Source organism: Ahaetulla prasina, chromosome 3 (assembly GCF_028640845.1).
Source record: "Ahaetulla prasina isolate Xishuangbanna chromosome 3, ASM2864084v1, whole genome shotgun sequence".
Classification (NCBI taxonomy): domain Eukaryota; kingdom Metazoa; phylum Chordata; class Lepidosauria; order Squamata; family Colubridae; genus Ahaetulla; species Ahaetulla prasina.
Genome location: NC_080541.1, coordinates 202,435,160 through 202,449,752, shown reverse-complemented (window position 1 = coordinate 202,449,752; position 14,593 = coordinate 202,435,160).

The window sequence follows — 14,593 nt, the reverse complement described above, 5'->3', positions numbered from 1 at the left end:
TTGAAAAGATGCTAAGAAGCTTAGATCCTGGACAATATGGAGGAGGTCAGGAAGGATTTGGTAAGTAAGGAGCAGGTGGTACCTGTAGGTGGTGTGAAATAGTGATATCTGAGTAGAAGCATAATAACTTAGAGACTATAAGTGAATCCAACCACTGGTGGATTCACAGGTCAATTTGTTAGTAATTTACATACCAATAAAGTTATTGCTCTAATGTGACATTTTTCCTCCCATTTCCTCCATCTGGTTATCTGGCAGAGAACAGGTGGGGCTTTGGTTACAATAAGTGAAATAGAGCTTTCCAAAATATATGCCATGAATTTTATGGCATTGTCAGAAATGAGATTGGGCAGATTGTGACTTCAGAAAATTTGTGGAGTAAATAAATGTGTTGCTTTAGGAGTAGAGCAAAGACAATTGCAGGAAGAAGTCAGCTACAATTGTTATACATGATAGATCAGGTTGGTTTTTTTAAAAAAAAACAAGTTCAAGTAAACCATGTGCAAATGGACCTGTGGAAAGCACAGATATAACAGTCTAGCCCATTTGTTGGTGATGTTAAGGAGAAACATAAGCTTGGTATCTCCCCTTAATATGAGTTCAAAAATCTCAGAAAAGAAAGTGGATACTTTTAAATATTCCAAAATGTCTCAATGTAGCCATCATAATCATATACTGTAGGCATTACAGTTTTGTCTGTTTGTCTACAAATCCTCAGAGTAAACAACCAATTTGCCCAAATATACATTAAAATATTATCCTTGTAGATGATTCATAAGTTGCATGAAGGCATGATCTTATCTTTAGTTATGTGTTCAAATTTCTACTGAGAATAAAAAAATAGCTAAGTATTTTTCCCTTTTCAGCCAAATCAGATTGTAAGCCTTTCTGATATCACACTATATGCTTTGCATAGTCATTCCAAGAATTCAGAAGACAGCATTTCTTAATAATTATATTGTTCAAAAACTGGCCATCATCAACTACATTACATACTGGTTCTTCTTGACCCAAAAAAGTAGGAGAAATGGGGTTGAGGTGAAGCAGTGGGATGGATAAAGCCTTTCTAGAAGGTTAAAGCTTTTCTTTTAGGCAATCTTTTCTTTTCATTAAATCTTTTCTTTTAGGCAAACCAAGTCTGTCCCTGACATTAGGTAGTGATGCTTTGCAGGACTCTGACTGAAGAATGAGACCGAAAGTAACATCCCAGCAATGATCTCTAATATATAGTAAAGAAATCACGCTTTATATGTTGTTTCAGAATTTCTCAATGTCCCAATAGAGAAGGAGACTTCCAAAGAATTCAGTTCACAACTGCACGAATGGAACCAGTTCTTGCACTGCTTCGGAAACCTCCCTTAATTATGCAAACTGGAGTAGGTTTCTGAAGGATTGTAAGAATGGAGCCTGCATGGAGACTGGAACAAGGTGGCCTTGGTAGGAAGGCACCTCACTTGGGCTGGATTGTCACCAACTGAAGAAAATCCGTGAAGGTAAGCGGGGTGCTTTGCATGTGCTGGTGGGCTGCCTAGCCGGTCAAGGCCTCCCAGGGCACAGCAGGTTTCTGCACTGTGGTGGGCAGCTGAGCTTGAAAGAATAAAGGTGGGTGGAGGGAATTGCAGCACCCCTTCTGTCGTAACTGTGGGTTGGCTGCCTGGTACCTTAATTTTCTTCACGTGTCCATGGGATGCTGCAATAAATCCATTCGTTCAGCACCGTTGTAATTTTGAACAGTCACTGAACAAATGGTTATAAGTAAAAGACTACCTGTATTTTGTTTTCTAACAGCAATTTGGCCAGGTTAAGATCTACTGCATTTTCAGCTTTGTCTGCTGACCCTTGAACTATCAAAATAGTTTGTACAGTGCTTCTTTCTCCAAAGACTCCTTCTAGCATGCTAATTTTAGCTATGATGGTCCTTCTGATTAAAAATGTTATCAGGATTGCAATACTGAAGTTATTGGGGGGGAAGTTTTGTTTCCTTGTCACAAATGCAACCAATAGTTGTGGCAGAGGAAAACATCTTAAGTCTGGAATCCCAAAACTGTAAGTAATTACCATGTAAAATCTGGAAGTCAATTACCATATAGGTCATCGTCAACTTACAACCATTCATTCAGTGACTATTTGAAATCACAATGGCATTGAAAAGTGACTTATAATTGTTTTTCACACTTATGACCATTGCAACATCCCCATGGCCACGTGATCAAAATTCGGACACTTGGCATTTGGCACGTATTTATGATGGTTGCAGTGTCCAAGGTCATGTGATCATCTTTTGCAACCATCTGACAAGAAAAATTCACATAGCCATGCTGGTATCTTAACAACTACAGTGATTCACTTAACAACGGTGACAAGAAAGGCCATAAAATAGGACAAAAGTCAACAATGAGCTTAATTAGCAATGGAAATTTTGGCCTCAATTGTCATAAGTTGAGGATTAAGGAAGCTTGTCCTTATGTGTTATGATAGCTTGTTTATCAGAATTCAGATTTACAAGCTATTTTACCAATTTAATAAAATCTAATAAATAAATAATACCACTTGCTTTCCTAAAATTGTTGGAAACAGCCATCTTCTGGTTATTGCACTATTCTTAGTCAAGAAGAAAAGAAAACAACTCCCCTCTGCCAACATTTATACTATGTAAATAATTTTACAATTTAAATACACACACACACATCCATATAGAAAGTTTCTGAATTTTCTATACTTATATTACTAGTGAATATGGTTTGGAACTTATGCTCTGCTTGGAATGTTACCCTCATAACATATTTTAAAGTGAGTGCAAGAGATATTTAACACCTTAAAATGAAAATAGTGAACAATGTAGTCTGTGTTTTCTTTCCAAACTCCATTCCTGCTCATAAGGGTACAGTCCAACCTCTTTGAAATGAACTCAACTTGTAGTTTTCAAAACCATTTGTATAGTCGCAACATCTACTTGCAGTACAGTACTTGACTTCATCCTCAGTAGGATTAGCAGGAATTGTATTAGTGGAAATCAGTAGCTGAGCAGAAGTTAGTTCTTGCAGGGGGTCACAATTTCACACTTTCTTTGAAGCTGGAAGTTGGAAAGTTATATTTTGTAATTCTTTCTTTAAAAAGTATACTGGAAACTTGTAGTATTTTCTATAATAGGACAATTAGGTACCAAGGAAGAGGGGGGGAAAGGTAAACATTAAAAATTAGGTACCAAGGAGAAGGGGGAAAAAGGTAAACATTAACGAATAACAATGCTGATGAATGCTAATTAATCAAACAGGTTGGTTTCCTAAAATTCTGAAGCTGTTGACAATGGATAGGTTCTATTTCAAGAGAGGGTGATTTGTTTTAACATTCTTGTTTTTATTGATACAGCCAATTATTTTGAGACTTGAAGGCAAATCTGTCCCCTTTCACACAGTACTAAGCAATATACCTACAGCAGATTAGGCATCAGTCATTGTCATTTATCACCAGATTAGACTGTTTTCATTAGCTACAGGTAGTCCTCGATCAGTGACTGCCTCATTTATCAACTGCAGTTACAATGGTGATCAAAAATTAACTTTATGACCAATTCTTGCATTTGCGATCTGGGCAGATCTGTAAAGCAAAGGATAGCTGAAGACCCTAAGCACAGTTGTGGTTTCACTTAGCAGCTGCTTTGATTAATGACTGAGTTGCAAGTCCCATTTGTGGAGGCTAAACTAAGTCAACTTGAATACACGGAACTGTTTTAAATGGCAATCTAAAAGTTTCATTTCCAGAATATTTTGAAACTGCCTTTCCACTTCTAAGCAACTTCTATCCTAATGCCTTTGTTCTTCTTCTGAGGTATCTATTTGGTCTCATAGGTTTGTTTTTCAAGCTTTATTACAAAACAAAGACAGCTGTATTACAGTGAGCTTGATTATGTGCCATCATGTCAATCTCAATTTCTAAGAACCACAAAAATAGATTTCCTCCATGAAGACCTATTCCTACTTTAGTCTTTCAGATCTTCCAACAATGCCTCCATTGCTGCTATAACTAGGTCCATCCACTTTGCTCGTGTTCATCCTCTTCTCTTATGTCCTCCTTCCCTAGCATTACACCCCTTTCCAGAAGGTATTAGGTCTAGGTCTTCATATAATGGGTCTGAAGTAGGGTAATTTTAGCTCGATCATTTCGGTCCTGAGAAAGAATTGTGAGCTTGTGCAATTTTAAACATGATTTTTTAGCACATTACTTCTCATAATTTTTGTACTATGTAGAGCAGGGGTGTCAAACTTGCATCGTCACGGCATCATCACATGATGTATTGTGATTTTTTTCCCCTTCGCTAAACTGCGCATGGGTGTGGCTAGCGTATGATGCATCCAGAACGCGGGCTGGGGGTTTGACAGCCTTGATATAGATATTTCAAACATATATTTATATAATGTTTTATTTTTCTTCTATCCTGATTGCAACCAGCCTTATATAGTGTTTAAAGATACGAAGTATACAAATGATAGATACAAAAACATACACATACACTCACACCCATACATGTATCATACAACTCTCACATTTAATGTATTTCTTTAGACAGAAATATTGCAACTATATTCATCCAATCAAATTATAATCAATGATTTGGAACTCCAAATTCTCTCTGTTTTCATGTTTCCACACCTCTACTCTTTCTTGCTCCCACATGTTGATTTGTGACTTTGTTAAACAAAGGCAAGTTCTGAGGACTCTGACCAGCACTGCTGTGTTTTGGGAAGGACTAATATCTGAGCCAAGTTGAAAAGGTCAAATAAGGGCAGAGTCCAAAGCAATTTTAAGTAGCTGAGCTAAGTAGTAAGGAGACTAATGGAAGCCGTTTTAATTTATTACAGTCTTCCCCGGTGAATATAAAGACAACATTTTTCTACAGCAGCTTGATTAAAAAGTCTGCAATTCCCATTGTGCATATAAAAAAGAAAACCACTGTGGATAATGCAGATCAAGCCTCAGGAAAAAAAGGGGCTCTTTCTACGCTAACTGTGAATAAATATTATCGGACAGATATTTATTTTTACTCATGCCTGTTCAATTCATTTTTCTCTGTAGGTTTCTAGCCAGACTATATTCTACTCAGGCACATCCTCACACTTCTTCCAGACAGAGTTTGCAGTTCACCTTTAATAATTCCTCCATTTAAAGGCATACCCTTCTTCTCAGGATATTTTTGGCAAGACAAAAAAGGCTTAGGTTTTTTTTTTTTATGAATATACTTTTCCGTTTTGTTGTCCGTGGAGATATAGTCATCCTCCTCTCAGCTGGCAGAATATATATGGAGGTCACAGACCTCATCATGAACAATTATGTAGTGTGCTTAAAGGTAAATTTTTGCCACTGTGGCCTCCTGAAGAAATTCTGAATGCTTGTTCAGAAGTTAACACTGATCTCATCATAAAGTCTTTTTGTTTTGCTTTCTGCAAAACAAATTGGCATCAATTCCTAACCCACAGAAGTTATTGGGGTAGACAAACTGGTGCCATCTAGATATGTTGGACTTCAGCACCTATTACAGGGCCAATAAGAAGAAATATGGAAGCCATCAACCAAAACTTTTAGAACGTAACAGGTAACCTGCTTGAGATGTAGAAGAAGCAAAATTGGAAGTTCCTACTAGAATTCCACTGAAACCCAACATTCAGATTAAACATGGTCTTCAATATGCTGGATGCCTAAACAGTATCAGGTTGAATGGAACACTCTTTCAGACTATGAACAAAATGTTAACAGATACAAAAAAAGAAAAACATTTTAAGTAAGACCTTACTCAGTAACAAAGAGATGCTTCCACACATTTAAATACAGTCAAGAATACACACAAATAGGTGTCCAATGACCTGAAAGACAGCTCAGAAATCCACCATAACAGAATGCTGGTACAAGATATCATTACTAAATGTCTATTTCATCTGAATACCAGGGGTGAAATCTACTTACCTTCCCTACCGGTTCAGAAATGTGCGTGGACCAGGGATGAAATGCTCCCGGTTCGGACCAGATTGCGCGATCCGGTAGCGATTGGGGCAGGTAGTTCAGAGAAGCAAAAATCCCTGCCCCCTCCCCCAATGCCCATGCCTTGCTGCTCCTCTTCTCTGTCCCTGAAGCTCTCGGTGGTGATATAGCTGCAAATGGCCTTAAATGACTGCCGCGGCACTTCAAAGGGCCGCACTACAGCTGATCAGCGCTGTAGGCAGCTAGTAGACTGGTGCCTCTATTTTTAAAGAAGGTAGACGGTGCCTCTCAGTAAAAGGCACTTGGTAGACTGGGGCTTCTCAGTAAAAGACACTTGGTAGACCGGGGCCTCTCAGTAAAAGGCACTTGGTAGACTGGGGCCTCTCAGTAAAAGGCAATTGGTAGACCGGGGCCTCTATTTTTAAAGAAGGTAGACCAGTGCCTCCCAAGTTGTATTTACTTTATTATTTTTATTATTTATTATTATTGACCATGCCCATTCAGTCACCTGACCACCAAGCCACACCTACCAATTAAGCCATGCCCGCAGAACTGGTAGGGAAAATTTTTAGATTTCACCCTTGGTGTGGACCCTCTGAGCATGCGTAAACCCTTCTGTGCATGTGCAGAGGGTAAAAAACAGGTTACTTCCTGGTTAAAACCAGGAAGTAAGAATGACTGGGGGTGGGTGGAGCCTCGTGCTGCCGTTGCTACCAGTTCTCCAAACCACCCGCCACCATCGCTACTGGTTCAGTCAAACCAGTCTGAACTGGTAGCATTTCACCCCTGTTGAATACACCTTGGATGTATTTTCTTTCTTTCTTTTTTGCTTTTCTTTTCTGGTTTTTTTTTTTTTGAAGCAGACCATAGAATAAGGTTCAGTTTATTCTTATCGCTGATATGTAGGGAAAACCTTTAACAGAGTAATCACTGGAAACAGGAATCTATTATGGAGGAAAGTCCATTGAGGCACTGGGTACAACAATGTAGGGATTTATATAATACTGAAGTCTTCATGCAAATGATACAAATCATTTAATAATTTATCTTATATGACATAAGCCACAACAGAAATTTGGTATCCTACATGAAAAGCTTGCATCATGGTTCCACAAAAGAAAGTTTACTGTGTAGGTATTCCACACAGAATATTGTGAAACATTAAAATCCTTCACCTTCAATAAGAAATAAAACTTTCTACCATTAAATTCTTTATAATTATATCTAAAAACAGTTGTCTCAGTACTATTTCAGCCTAAAACTGGCTCCATGTAAGTTCTTTCATTGTTTATGTAACCACTGTGATTGCTGAATAACACCGATATTTTTGCAGTGAACAAATACAATGTGGATATCAAACACACATTCAGAATTCCCTGGGAAAACGTAACAAAGATTCAATTCAGGGATACATGTTTCTAGAATGGGGTGTCAAACTCACGTCGTCACAGTAGCATCATGTGACATATTGGAACTTTTTCCCCCTTTGCTAAACTGGGCGTTGGTGTGGCCAGTGTATGACGCCTTCGGCCCGCAGGCCAACAGTTTGACAGCCCTGTTCTAGAGGTTTTGTGTTTCATTGCAAAAAATACAAAAAACAATGCTCTGATAGCAATCATAGAGTAAATGTGTTAAACAGAGACTGCTCAAGTGAACACTACAAAATTAACTTTCCTCTATGAATTTAAGGAAGATTGCACTGAAACTAGCGAAAAAACTAAGTGGATTCTGGTATCTTCAATGCACATCACCCAGAGAAGAAAACAATTAGTTTGTTTCATTTATGCCAGGAATCCATTTTGCCACTCAACTTATTACATTTTGGCTGGTTTTTAATTTGTTGACTTCATCTCATGGTTGTCTAGTTCATCTCCCCCTAGTATGTTCTCATACATTCTCCAAAGGCACACATCGATGCCTGCACACTGGAGCTATTACTGCCTTTTTTATGACAGCTCTATTCTAATAACATTAATTAATAATATTGATAGTAATTACAATGTCCGCTTAGAACAAAAAAGAGGTGTAAAACCATTCATTTAGCTGTCATTCAGTTTACCTTTGATCTCACCTACAATCTCGCTCTCTCTCTCCTCCTCCTCTCTCCCTCTCCCCTCTCCCGCTCCCTCTCCCTTTCCCTCCCTCCCTCCTCTTCCTCCCTCTCCCTCTCTCTCTCCAGACCTGCCAGGATGGAATCCACACAGGAAGCAAAAAAAAAAAAAGTTTGACTTAATTTCATTTGAATTTGCATTTGTCAGTAACATTAAATGTAGTTAACATTATTGAAATAATAGTTTCTTCAATAACAATACTTAACAATAATTGTTAAGTGAATCTGGCTTCCCCATTGACTTTGCTTGTCAGAAGGTTGCAAAAGGTGATCACATGCCCTTGAGACACAGCAATGGTCATAAATATGAACCAGTTGCCAAGCATCTGAATTTTGATCACATGATCATGGGGATGCTGCAAAGGTTGTAAGTGTGAAAAACTGTCATAAATCATGTATTTTCAATGCTGTTTTAACTTTGAACGGTCACTAAATGAATCGTTGTAAATTGAGGAATACCTCTATAGGATATAATGGATTGCATCATTCTCATTGATGACTATTTGGGAGCATGTTCATTGACTTTACTACAACGATGAGTAAATTCTGTTGTCCAGTTAAAAGATTACATCAAATTAATATTTTATCAATAATAAGTCAGAAGGTAGGTTTTTATTAGCTACTACATTTAATATAAGCATGTAAGGAGCAAACTTCCTTTAGCAAAAGACATCTTTTGAATTTTTTAAATAGAATGAATTGCTTCTTTTATGATAAAGCCTTTTACAGGATAAAATACATAATTTAACAATAAATTTGGAAATACATTTGTTTTCAGAATTAATTTATAATATATATATATAATTATGTTAAAATACTTATATACAAACTTTATGCATGGAATTGCTACATTATGGATCCCAGAAGCAAATAAGTGTTATGTATACGGTATCAATATTAAACAGTTTGATGCTTGCCAGTATTTTGGAATGCAATTTGAATAACCTCTGATTGCTAGCCATTTTGATCATAGTTTGTAAGTTTTATAGTCCATGATTGTTTATCACTGCTAGAAAACTATGGTAATTTGGACTTCTGTTTTCACTTCTTCATAACATGATATATCTTATATTTCTGCCAGATTTGGCTACATGATGGTCATATACAGCTATCTTTGAGCAAAGCAGTTCTTCTCTCATTTTGAATTCTAAATGCGGCTTTATTTTCCATGCTCTTGCAAACTTTTATAAAATCGTAAGTGAGTGTTATTAATCCAGACTTCACCAGGAAGTTAAAAAACGCTTATGCCAGGTAGCAGTATTTTAAAATAAACCATACAGATGACAACAGCCTCTGCATCTTGGTTAGAACAAGAATTTCCATCTTTCTTGCCAAAAAGTTTCATTTATTACAACTGTTCTATCTTTCTAAGGCAGGTGTTGACAGCAATTTGGAAAATTAAACTGGGAGTATTATCAGATGCCAAAATATAATATGATTTTCATTACAGTGAAAGAGTTTCTTGCAGTTAGATAATCTGAGGTTCATAAAGAAGAATAGAATAGAATAGAATAGAATAGAATAGAATAGAATAGAATAGAATAGAATAGAATAGAATAGAATAGAATCTACCAAACCATCTATACATTGTGTGAAGATGATTCCCTCTTCTCAATGGTTGCTTGTACATAATCAAGGAAGCATCATATTATTCAATTATAAGAGATAGATGCAGCATATATGCATGAAATAGGCAAGCATAATGAGCAATGAAAGATGAGGAAGAAGCATCAAGAACTGTAACTAAGCATGTTAGAGCAGGCATACCCTATTTAGGAAATATACAGCCTATTAATCTCACTGAATTATCCTCATCAATCCTCATTTTAGATTGGCACTTGACATGTAAATGAAACCCACCCATGGGGGATGTATACAGTGACCTCACACTTAAAGATTTTATTGTTTTTACCCTACTGTTTCTCCAAGGAGTTGAGCAGATGGCATATATGAGTTGCCAGCCTTTGCAAATGCAATGCTTCTATACAAGTACCCGCTATGTTGGCTTGCAAACACTGCTGTTGAAAAATTTGGCACTCATTTAATATGATCCTGGCTGTTTCTTTCATATGCATCACATTAAAATCAAGCTGCAAAGAGCTGCACTTATTGCGCTCTTACACTTATTTTATTTATTTTATTAAGAAAATGTATATGATTGCCCATCTCACAGTGACTCTTGGCAGTGTGCTTGATCTTGTAGAACAAAATGCTGAATTTCCAATTAATGAGGGATGCCACTGATCATGCCAGGCGACCTAAAATTATGTAAAAATCTAGGGGAGTATACAGCTGTTAAGATGCTAGGCTTCAGTGCATGGAGACCAAGCATCAAAGCCACAAAGGAAACCCGCTTGTAGACTTTCAGACAATCATTCTCTCTCAACCCAACTGTTGTGGGGGGCAAAACTGAAGGAAGGAATACTATATTCTGCCTTAAAAATAAGTTTTATTCAGTGTCAAAACTTAAAATAAAGAAACTAAACAGCAAAAGTTACAAGGAGAGATACCACCTGATCCTCAAGCCATTCCTCAATTCTTGGCTTTTCTCAAAATGCAAACGGCAAGCCTTAAATAAATTAAATCTTTTGAGACTGTGGAAGGAGTTATAGTATTCAATCTTTCAGTCTTAGAGTTGCATCAAAGCTATTTTCTACTAACACATATAATGCAAACTGCATTATAATTCCAGGTTCAGTCTTAGAGTACCACATGGTTCTAAGGAGAAACTCCAGATGAAGAGATTGCTCAGGATAACTAATGCCTTCAAGTTGCCAGACATTTTTAAATGTTGCACTCACACTTATTTCTCTGACAGATGGAAAATTTCAGTTTAGAATAAAATATGAAGTGGCAATGTAAAATATGAACTGGCAATTCTAGCGCTAGTTAATTAGGGTGAAACATAATTCGATATTCTAATGAACAGAAGAATTGGAAGGAAACTTGGGGGAACATCTAGTCCAACCTACTGCTAGTGCAGGAATTCAGTACTACAACATTCCTGAGAATTGGCCATCAAGCATCTGTCTGAGCACTTACAGGAACTCATCATTCCTTGGTGATCTGAATGCAATTTGATTAGTTCTGAATTATAAAATTATAACAGAAGCAAAATGTCCTCTTCCTCTTTACAATCGGAGGAGAATGAGAGGAAGGATCCCACAAGTCATTCCTGGGATGTTATATCAGTGTTAGTATTATATGGAGTTGTTCCATGGCTTTTTATCTACTTTTGTTGTCTGCATAAGAGATGGTCATATTTCCCCCCAGCTGAATGCAACTCATAAAGCCTTCCAGCAAGGAATAGCTGGTATCCCAAAACTGGGCTTTGGACCAATATTTGTAACTGGAGATGCCAGGCAAAATAAAGAAGAACACATTTCTGTCATGAAGAAGCAGGTGTAAGATGTCAACCCAATGTGGGTGGAAGACCAATGAGGTGTGAATCTAATACTAGTTGAGACTGATCAGCTTATCACCAAATAGGGAATTGTTGCTGTTGTAAGGAAATCAGAGAAGCAATACAGGGAAGAACAATTCTGATATTAAAAAAAATCAAGTTGGTTTAATAGATCTGTGTTTATACTTTTTTTAAAAAAATTTGCTCAGAGGCAGAGTCCATTTTTAGGCCATATCATAGCTACCGTATCTATCTATAATGAGTGGTACCCTCTGACAGGCGCACGTAGCTTTCATGCTTGCAATTGAAATGGGAATGCCATTTTAATGAACATGACAGATGTCAATATACAACTGGAAGGCAAGATTACATGAGCATGCAATATCCTTCCTGATGAAATAGCATTCTTTGGGTTTGAGAGATATTATTAGAAATAAAGAGAGGCAGTTGGATCCTGAGAAGGACAAGTGGGATCTTTACTTGGCCAAAGAGCCTTCCTTAGCTTCTCTCCCTACTGTGGGTCTAGAGTTTACAAATAGGATTACAGTGACAGACTTAGAATAACTTTATTGACACTTTGAACGTACACTTTATTGACACTTTGAATGTACATTTCAGCATACACGAAAATGAAATTTCACTGCATACAGCTCTCAAAGGGTCTCCACCTCCAATATACACTATGTAAACATGACAAAATGAACAAACAAACAAACATATATACATAATTATGCATATACCCACAGATATTATCTGACATGGAGAAACAACACAGTCTATTTCAGACTAAGGAATAAGTCCATTTTTAATTATGAAAGTTTAGCTGATGATTCTGGGTCACTTTCTTTCAGCCCAAATTATAGGGTGAGCCTTGGTTAAAATGCAATATTGCAGGCAGAGTCTGCCCTCAGCCTGAGTTCCATCCTAACGTGGATCAAGGTTGATTCAACCTTCCTTCTTTCTGAGATCAGTAAAATGAAGACCCAGATTGTTGGCAGCAATGTTCAAATAATGCTTCTACATTGTAAACCACCCACAGAATGCTGTAAAGTGCTATGGGACAATATATAAGTCTAAATGCTATTGATGTTATGGGAGAAAATTGAAAAAAATGGAAATGATACTGGTCCATATCATGGGGATCTGATACCGAAAAAAGATCAAGAATTCAGACACCTAATAAAAGTCCCATCATCTTTCTTATGTCTGTCATGCATACTTTGATCACGTGGTCATGTTCACAACTTTGATTTTTTGGCTCAACCCCCCCCCCCCAATAAAGAATTATCTTTGCTAGATATTTTGCCTTGACATCTTAAAATAAGCCAGATTATAACTCTAACAAATATATAGAATATAACTCTAGAATATAACTCTAAACAAAATCTTCCCCAAAGCTATTCCTGAAAGTTGGGACCTGCTAGGATAGGCTGTTTGAAACACAAAGTACTGGAAGAAAATGGGGATGGAGGTTCTGCATTAGTTTTTATGTTTTCTATTCACACAAAAGAGCTTCTTTTAACTTGCATCTCTTCCTCTTTATTTTTTTTAAACTATTAAATACCTTCGGTGGGCAGAAAAGCACAATATAAATCAGGGGTCTCCAGCCTTGGTCCCTTTAAGACTTGTGGACTTCAACTCCCAGAGTCCCTCAGCCAGCAAAGCTGAGAGTTGAAGTCCACAAGTCTTAAAGGGACCAAGGCTGGAGACCCCTGATATAAATAGTAAAACATAGTTAAAAAGGTAGAATATAAATAGTAAACATAGCCAACAAAATTTGAAAAACTAAAGCAGGACCCATCATATAGCCAAAATGCCTAAAAGTTCATCTTCCCATAGTCTGTATCAGAGATGGGTTTCAGCAGGTTCTGACCAGTTCTGGGGAACTTTGAGTATTTCGGAGAACCGGTAGTAAAAATTCTCACTTGCACCAGCCCCATCTATTCTCTGCCTCCCAGGTCCCAGCTGATCGGGAGGAAATGGGGATTTTGCAGTATCCTTCCCCTGAATTGGGGAGGGAATGGAGATTTTACAGTATCCTCCCCCTGCCATGCCCACCAAGCCACACCCACCAAGCCACACCCACAGAACCGATAGTAAAAATTTTGAAACCCACCACTGGTCTGTATATAAGCAAGACTGGGATATCAACAATCCAGAAATCAATTTAAGCCAATTCTAAAACACTGCCAAGAAAGTTATATATACCTGATAGGGATGTTGTTTATGTGTGTGTAATCTGTGTGTGTGGTCTCTGTCTGTCTGTCTGTCTGTCTGTCTGTCTGTCTGTCTGTCTGTCTGTCTATCTATCTATCTATCTATCTATCTATCTATCTATCTATCTATCTATCTATCTATCATCGAAGATAGTTCTGTCCTATTACGCACATACCACCATCTTATCGTCAAGCACAAAAAGTTCCCCACCCCACCCATTTACCAGTTAAAAACCTTTATTTTGAACCCTAACCATTTACCAACCTGACTCCCTTTGATGCAACTCAGCTACCCCTCTGATCATACTTCCACTCAGTGGTGGGATTCAAATTTTTTTACTGCTGGTTCTGTGGACAAGGTTTGGTGGGCGTGGCATGACATGGCTTGCTGGGCGTGACAGGGAAAAGATACTGTAAAATCTCATTCCTACCCCACTCCAGGGGAAGGTTACTGCAAAATCCCCATTCCCTCCCTATCAGCAAGGCCTTGGGAGGCAGAGAATTAGATGGGGGTGGGGCCAGTCAGAGCTAGTATTTACCGGTTCTCCGAACTACTCAAAATTTCTACTACCGGTTCTCCAGAACTGGTTAGAACCTGCTGGATACCACCTCTGCTTCCAAAGTCTTCTTGGATCCCACTAAAACAATCCTTGTGCATCAGAATGGAAAAAGCATTAGACTGTATTCATATTGAAGTAGTAGATACTTTCCCAGGGCATAATCTGAGTTGCACTATGAATGTAAACAGAGCCCACATGCAAGGCATGGATGTTCTCATTATAAGAGCACAAACGTGCCTACCGTTCCTGTCCTATTGTTTCCTTTCGTTATATCCAATCAATATAGTTATTACATACTCATACTTATATATATGCTTATATACTGTATAGT